Below are 8,402 nucleotides of genomic sequence, written 5' to 3'. Positions count from 1 at the left end.
CTCCCCCCGCTCTTCCCCCGCCGGCCTCGCCGGCGTCCCGCGAGCCCCGCACCTCCCTGGAGGCTCCCACTGGCTCTCTTGGAAATCACTGAATTTCCCTGCCGCCAGGGTCGGACTTCCCCTCGTCTCCTTGGTCACCAATGCTGTTTCTTACGTCACTCAAGACTTAATCAGGATTTTAAAAATCCAGTTTCCCGCACGTTTGTTTCGCCTTCGTTCTTGTTCTGTCTCCTGCCTGATGTTTTTGTCTTTATTCTGGAAATATTTTTACAAACACGTGACGGTTCCTGTTCGCAGTGAGGACTACGAACCCGGCTTGCGGGATCTCTGGGGTGGAGCGGGTTTGTGCTGGGACCTGGCCGTGTGGATGCGGGGCGTCCGGAGGTCGGGGTCTGCTCCGTGTCGCCAGCACAGCCCTGCGCCGGCCCCCAGGCGGACTCAGGACGGTCCCCGCGGCTCCGGGAGGACAGGACCTTCCCCACAGCCCCTGGAGGACAGGACGGTCTCCACGGCTCCGGGAGGACAGGACCGTCCCCGCGGCTCCGGGAGGACAGGACGGTCCCCGCGGCTCCGGGAGGACAGGACCGTCCCCGCGGCTCTGGGAGGACAGGACCGTCCCCACAGCCCCTGGAGGACAGGAGGGTCCCCACGGCTCCGGGAGGACAGGACCGTCCCCACGGCCCCTGGAGGACAGGACGGTCCCCGCGGCTCCGGGAGGACAGGACCGTCCCTGGAGCTCTGGGGTCTGCGGGCAGGGGGCGCCCGAGCCCAGGGGCGCGTCCCCCTCCCGCCGCGCCGGATTCCCGCCGTCCGCTCCGCAGCCACGGGCGGCTCAGGCCCCACCTGACCCGCTGCAGTCTACCCCGACCCGCCGGTGTTCTCCCCAGGTCTACACCCGCTCGCCCACCCCGTGCTTCCCGGGACCCGGCCGCGCCGCTGGTAGACGGAGGGGTTCTCCACGGCCAGTTGGGGTCTTTCGGGCGCCAGCGTCCTGCGCCTTGGGGTCCCCGCGGAGCAGGGAGGGCAGCGCGCGGGGGAAGGACCCGATCGAAGCCTCCGCGGGGAGCAAAGCCTCCGGGGCTCAGAGTTCGCGACCCGCCGAGGAAGGGGCACAGCTCCTTGCAGTTCCGGGACGGACGCCACACAGCACCGGGCCCCGGGGGCGCGCACGGGGCGCGCGCCTGAGGCGATGAAAGAGTCTGTTCGCGCACCATGCTCTATCCGGGTGTCAGGATGGCCGAGTGGTCTAAGGCGCCAGACTCAAGCTCCGCTTCCTCTGCCGAGGATTCTGGTCTCCGCATGGAGGCGTGGGTTCGAATCCCACTTCTGACACATCCTTTTCCAACTTTTGGTCTCAGACTCCGCTGCCCTTTCCTTCTGCGACCGTGAGGCCGCCGCGAAGTCGGTCGGTCTCCTCCCCCGGCCCCGCTGGTAACTGGTGCCGCGACCGCGCGGCCAGCCCGCGTCCTATTTGTTCAGTGAGCGACCTTTCTCGAGCGGCCGGCCGCAAAAATCCAGGCCCAGGAGTGAAGTCACGTAAAAGGACAGGAAATAAGAAGGTTCCACCGAGATTTGAACTCGGATCGCTGGATTCAGAGTCCAGAGTGCTAACCATTACACCATGGAACCCCACACGGAGGGGGCCGTGTGCACCATCCATCTGAGCCCTTCCTCCTGCGGTTTTGTCCTAACGGTTGAAAACGAGGCACCGTTTTACCAGTTTTGTATTGTTTTTATTTAAATTCTAGTTAATTAACACACCGAGTAGTATTCATTTCAGGAGTAGAACCCAGCGATTCATCTCTTACGTCCAACACCCAGTGCTCGTCCCCACCGGTGCCCATCACCCACGTCCCCTCTCCCCGCCCTCATCAACCCTCAGTTTGTTCTCTGTATTGAAGAGTCTCTTACAGAGTCTGCCTCCCTCCCTCCTTCTTCATAACGATTTTTCCCCGCTCCCTTTCCCCCATATGTTCATCTGTTAAGTTTCTCAAGATCCACGTGAGTGAAAGCATACGGTATCTTTCTCTGACCGACTTGTTTCACTGACATAATATGTTGTACTTCCATCCACGTTGCTGCAGATGGCCAGATGTCACTCTCGCTCTCTGGCCCTTCTTTCTCATGGCCAGAGTACACGTGGTATTCTATTGTGTCTATAAACCACATCTTCTGTATCCATTCATCAGTCAGCGGACATTTGGGCTCCTTCCATTTGGCCATTGTTGGTAGTGCTGCTATAAACATTGGGGTGCATGTGCCCCTATGCATTAGCACTCCTGTGTCCTTGGGAGAAATACCTAGTGATGCTATTGATGGATGTAGCATTGTTCTATTTTTAGTTTTTTGAGGAATGAAGCACTACTTTAAACAAGCTCTGGCTCTTCCCCCTAATTGATTTTTTTTTTTTAATTTAGGAGGGCATTTTCTGGGGTATGGAGAAATTTCTGCACTTTCCAGCCTCAAGGTGATGGAAAAGCCAAATACAAGAGTGGCAGATGGGGGGGTGGGGGGTGAGAGGGCTTGCACTGACCTTCCACCCCACTGAGTCCCCAGGTTTCTTGCCCTCAATGTCAGGGAAAGCACTCGGTCCTAAGGATATTCTTACATCTGGTGGTTTTGATTTTGCCTTCATTTCTGCCACACAAAGGCAAACTGGATTTTTGTCTCGTTCAAAAGGGAGAAAAGAAAAAGGTAACACCTCTTTTCTGTACCTTCACGTATTCATATGTGAATATGCCTGTCCCGACTTTAGGCTTTCTTGGCACCTCCATGCTCAGCTGTCACAACAGCCCCAGGTCTGGTAGGGAATAGAATCCACGAGCACTGATTGTTGCCTGAGAGTGTAAACGGAAGGGTGTGAGCGTGAATGCTCAGTGGGATAGGCCCACATCAGAATCCCGGGAGGGCTTCCTTTCCCTTCACTGCGTAGGCTGAATCTGACAAGTCTAAAGGGGAAGACTGAGCGTCTTTGGTTCCGTTTTGCTTGGGTTTTGCGCTGGGAACACAGCTGCCTGGTGGACATTCCAGGGTTCATGTGGGCCGCTACGTAGGTGTCCTTGGGAGCCGGTGACCAAGATAGGACATCATAGTGCTAGACATACTCATTTATTTTTCAAAATCTTAGCTTTATTAAGATATCGTGATTTACCTAGTAACCACAAGAACGACACATAACAAAGAGATCATATATGCAGCATGAAATGCTCAGCTTTGTTTACTCAATCTAAATATTAAGTATTGGTCATGTTCTCAGTGTGCCTCTGGTCGTCTCCCAAGGCTGAGTTGCTAAGGAATCCCTGAATCATTTTCTGTAATTCATCCTGTTGCTGGCTCTCCAACCAAGCAAGATGCCTGTCACAAAACAGCTGCTCATTAAATACAGTGCAGAGAGAAGCAGAGAAACCCAAGGACTTCTGGCCAGGTGCCTGTAAAGTTCTCCTAAGTGTGCACACATGTAACTCCCCCTCTTCACAAGTCCCCCGGCCTTACAAGATGGTCTAAGCTGTCTTGGATCCAACAGGGCAAGTCTTTCCCCCCAGCACAGACAGCATCTTTAAAAATTTTTTTATTATTTTTTGGATGAGTCACATCCGTATTCCCAAAGAAAACGTGTCCACTGGTTTGAAAGGGATGCCAGAGTATCAGAAGCCCACTGCCTAACTGCAGGCTTACCCTACTTCCTGAGGACACGCAAGGGGGGGGGGTATGACGGCTGTTTTCTCCATCGCAGCACATTTATTCCAGACGAAAGGACAACAGGTAAAGACCCGGAAAATAGGGCAGGAGGCCAGGGGTTGGCTTACTTTTGAGTGTGGAATTCAACAGTCTGCCCCCTTTCCTTGGATTGCCCACGGGTGGTTCCCAAATGTTGCAGGCTGCATGGATGCAAACAAATGAAGACGCCAAGGGGGAGCTACTTGGGGCAGGGGGAGAGATGATGGGCCCCACAATCCAGAAACAGTCAGGTCTCTGGTGACCTAAACCAGAATGGTTTGCAGTGACCTGGGGACAGGGCTGGACCCAGACAGAGCAGGTCAGCGTGGCCTCATCAGCGCCCACCACCGAGTTCACTGGGCGTCCTGTTGGAAGGAAGGGGCTTCCCCGCGCATGCCCCTGCCTGAAGCTGGGGTCAGGGTCCTCCTGGGTCCTCAGCTGACTTCACAAACTAGAAACTTATTCTTTCTTACATTTATTCATTGAAATTTACCACAAATATTTACCTAGTTTTCATGATACCGGGAAGCAAGAGAAGTATGGTTGTGTATCTGACAAAACTTATACAAAGTTTCCAAAAGTGTGGTAAATGCCAAGCGGTGGACTGAGCGACGGCGGAGCCCGGGGCATGGCGACAGGAACGGCCGTGACAGCGGGGAGCGGCCCCAAGAGAGGCTGGCCGCACCCGGCCTGCCGCCGCCGCCCGGCTCGCCGCGCGGCCCCTTTGCGGTGTTTACCCGATTGGGGGTTTCGTGACTTCACTTATGAATTCATGAACCAGCTTGTTCGACTCGTGGGACACGTATGCACTCATTCTAACGGTTCACAGAAGCGTCTAAGGGGAAACTGATACCCCGCCCCGGGCCTCTCCTCCGACACCCTTAGCTTCGGAACCGTGGGAAGTGCGTCCTTCTCTGTACCTTGTGTCGTAGGTTCGCTTACATTCTTTGTCCTGATAACAATGTATCCGGAATGTCACTCCGAGTCTAGCTCCTTCGCTGCAGAAGTTGTGTCACCTTGGGGCCGTTAGGTGTCTAACGCTTGTCCTCCCTCCCAGACGCCGGCGCAGGGGACCTCACTCCTGTTCCTCCGTGTCTTCAGAGACTAAGTGTGATTCCGGAGGGACAGATCAAGGAAGGCTTCCTGGAGAAAGCACCTTCGAAGCTGAGACCTTGAGGGCAGAGGACGCCCACGCGAGAGCGCGGGGCATAAGGAAGGCGCCGAAGAAACGTTTTCTAAAACACGAGAGTGAAAAGGAGGCGTGCGCACGTCGGTGCTCGGGGCGGTGGGGCGCAGCCCGCTCGGCAGGTGCGCGTGGACACCAGGGACTGAAAGGCCAGGCGGTGCTCGGGGCGCAGCGCGGCGACGGTCGCGGGGAGAACAGGAGGCACAGCAGTAAAATTACGTGGCAGCGGTGGGATTCGAACCCACGCCCCCGAAGAGACTGGAGCCTTAATCCAGCGCCTTAGACCGCTCGGCCACGCTACCGCCCTGGGGGAAAGGGGTGGCTAGCTCTTCCCCGAAGTCAAGGTCGCGCGGGTCCTGCCCTCTCCGGTGCCCCCGGTCTCCTTCGCCCGGTCCCCCGCCTGCGCGCTTGACCCGCGTACTCGACTTCCTGGCGCTACCCGATCGACACCCCTGCGGGACGAGGCGCCGGCAGGGAATGAGCCCCCCGGCCTCAGGAGGGAGCAAGTCCGGCCGTCTAGGTCGGGCCCCGGAGCCGCCGCGGAGGAGCAGCAGCAGCAGCTGCAAAGAAAGGAGCGCGCGCCCCGACCGCGCCCGGACTATCGGGAACCCGGGCCTGAGGACTTGGAGCGCGGCCGGGTCCTGTGCGACGGTAGTAGGAGTTTGTGAAAAGTGACGTATAGGTGCCTCCTTAGCGCAGTAGGCAGCGCGTCAGTCTCATAATCTGAAGGTCCTGAGTTCGAACCTCAGAGGGGGCAGACACTTTTCCCTCTAGACTTAGGAACCTCAGGACAAGGAGGGAAGGTGACAAGTCTTTCCTCTTCCTCCATCTTTCACACCCACTTGTGTACCTTTTTAAATCGAGGAAATTGCTTGTTAAGACTGATGGGCAATCCGCTGTTGTTTAATAGGACCACGTGATGTTCAGTTACAAAATAGTGACTTTCCACCGAGAACCAAATACTCCAAAGTGCTCACAGTTCTCTTTTATACCGATTTCAGATAGAGCCAGGAGATTTTTTTTAAGTGCCTTTCAGATAGGCTTGGCTATTGTTTTTGTTACAAAACCTCCTGACTCCGGAGCGCAGAGAGGGAGGGGCGGGGGGAGGGCTGTTGGGGGTGAGAGGTGTATCATGGGCGCAGTACGTTTTGATTAATCACTGATTGGTCCTCTGTTACATTCTTCTGGGACTGCTTACCAGCAGGTCGCCAGTGACAATCCCACAGAAAAAGGAATCCTACCCACCTGCTCCCCAGTCTCATTACATTGTCCCCCTTTTTCTGCATCTCCTGCTGTTTACTGGACTCTAAGTCATGCAAAGAGAAACAGGAAGCCAACACACAGGAAGTGACATTTAGAGTCAAGATAAGCACCTGACTCACACAAAAATGAACATAATTGATAGTATCTTGCTCTTAGGGTCTCAGTGTATTGAGTAAGAAATATTCAACCGGCATTCACTGAGCACCTACTATACCCCAGACACTGGTCAAAGCTGTGTCCTTGACCTCTCTGTGCTGTGACGTTGGGGCTGGGCCTCTGCCACTCCCCCCAGTCCCACACCTTTGTCAGGTGACCTGAATGCAGTCAGTTGAACCAGTTTGGAATCCGCAGCTAGCATGTTCTGTGCTCCATTCTTTCAGCCACTGCCTCAGAGCCCCTGGGCCAAATCTGAGTGGCCTCTGTGTGTTCCCATCACCCCTTGCCTCATTCTGGCCCATTCTTCATGGGAAGCCAGCGTACTCTTTACAGGATCATCTCTGATCACATTTCTCCCTGCTTAAAAAGCCCAGCAACTTGGCATCGCTGCAGGGTGAGTCTCCGGTCTACACTCCTCACCATGACCGCAGGGGCTGTGGGTCTCTGGGTGTCCCTGCCTACTCCCCGCCCCGCCCCACAACTCTCTTCCAAGTTCGCTGCCTGCTTTGTTCTTTGAAGGTGTTGGGCTCTTGCCTCTTCCTGGAATTTGGGAGCCATGTTTTTGTCCAACTTCTATACCAAGCCTTCAATTCTCTGTTTAGACAACACCTCCTAAAAGACGTCTCCTCTTACACTCTTGAAAAGGTCCCGTCCCTTTACCTTCGGCAAAACTGGAGATGGGGGGGCTCTATGTTCTAGTGTGCATAATCTTAAAAAAAATTTCCTACCTCTATTCTCCCTTTATTCAGGTTTAAGTCTATTAACTGCCTTTAAATGGTGGCCTGAATAAACACATTCTTAAAAATGAACCACAGGACAATCTTTGCTGGATGATTGACAAGTGTAAGTTACTTTTCCCCAATGACCCGGGGGCAGAAATAGTCTGCAGCCATACATATTCAAGGGAGTGAAGATGGAGTTGGAAATAAGGAAAAGGAACATGGACAGAGTTTAAAAAGAAAAGTTAGGGGCACCTGGGTGGCTCAGTCGGTTAGGCCTCCAACTCGGGCTCAGGTCAGATCTCACGTTGGTGGGTTCGAGCCCCGCATCAGGCTCTGTACTGACAGCTATCTCAGAGCCTAGAGCCTGCTTCTGGTTCTGTGTCTCCTTCTCTCTCTGCCCCTCTTCCTCTCATGCTCTGTCTCTCTCTGTATCAAAAATAAATAAAACATTAAAAAAAATTTAAACATAATAAAAAATAAACAAAACGCACAGGTTATGGACAGAACACTTTTTTTCACACTAGGCCAAAGCGGAAAGCAGGCATATGAGGGGGCCTGGATCGCTCGGTCAGTAGAGCATCGCACTTTTAATCTGAGGGTCCAGGTTTCAAGGCCCTGTTCGGGCGTGTCTGCTGGTATCAGACTCCACCTTCGCTAAGGTGTTGTTTAATGCAGAAACACGGACAGATTAGGGAGACTGCAACCTACCCCTAACCTTCAGGGTCCAATGTCTCAGCTCACAAAACGGGGTATCACTCCTGCACAATGTAAAGGAAGACGGTGGGCGAATACCGAGGTCCCCACTAACGGAGACGGCTGGAGTCTTTGTGAAGGGAACTAACCCGTACATAGTGCCAGGATCATATTCTGTGCCTGTTGGTCTCTTTTAACTAAAATTAGGCCAGAACGGAGTCACTGCCCCCACTTTGTAAAGGACGTGGCTGGTTGCAGGGGTCCCTGAGTGAAGCACAGCTGTCCTCAAGAGTCGGTTCACAAGTGAATGGCTGAAGAGGGTTTTCAGAGATTCAATTCAAGTTCAGTAAGGGTAACAAGGACACAAATTAAACAGAGCTAGGAACTCTCACCTCACCTTGTACTGTACACGATTCTGTAAAAGGTGTTGCAATGTTGTAAACTTGCTTAGGAAAATAGCCTGCTTTGATCAGAACTCAGGGTTCCCACGTCTGCCAACCCCATGGGCAAGACCATCATTGCCTGAGGTCACAGTCATTGGTACTTGATCACTTCCTCCATTCATATCACAGATGCACGGAGCAACCTTCCCGTGTTACTCGATGTCCACTGCAGTCCATTTTACGTAGGCGAGAAAATGCTAATTGACTCTGAATGTGGCTGCA

The 8,402-nt window shown here is 53.9% G+C and overlaps 4 non-coding genes across 4 annotated transcripts; 2 read left to right on the top strand and 2 right to left on the bottom strand.

Moving 5' to 3' along the window:
• The first annotated feature begins 1,227 nt into the window (after window positions 1–1,227).
• TRNAL-CAA lies at window positions 1,228–1,332 on the top strand. The gene is made up of 2 exons: window positions 1,228–1,265; window positions 1,287–1,332. It is a non-coding gene; the product is annotated as a tRNA-Leu (tRNA).
• A 225-nt stretch (window positions 1,333–1,557) lies between these two features.
• TRNAQ-CUG lies at window positions 1,558–1,629 on the bottom strand. Its single transcript has one exon. It is a non-coding gene; the product is annotated as a tRNA-Gln (tRNA).
• A 3,494-nt stretch (window positions 1,630–5,123) lies between these two features.
• Window positions 5,124–5,205, bottom strand: TRNAL-AAG. Its single transcript has one exon. It is a non-coding gene; the product is annotated as a tRNA-Leu (tRNA).
• A 382-nt stretch (window positions 5,206–5,587) lies between these two features.
• TRNAM-CAU lies at window positions 5,588–5,660 on the top strand. Its single transcript has one exon. It is a non-coding gene; the product is annotated as a tRNA-Met (tRNA).
• Window positions 5,661–8,402: the final 2,742 nt, after the last annotated feature.

Source organism: Suricata suricatta, chromosome 7 (assembly GCF_006229205.1).
Source record: "Suricata suricatta isolate VVHF042 chromosome 7, meerkat_22Aug2017_6uvM2_HiC, whole genome shotgun sequence".
Taxonomy (NCBI): domain Eukaryota; kingdom Metazoa; phylum Chordata; class Mammalia; order Carnivora; family Herpestidae; genus Suricata; species Suricata suricatta.
The sequence above is the reverse complement of the archived record's forward strand: the minus strand, read 5'-3'. Positions and strand labels throughout refer to the sequence as shown.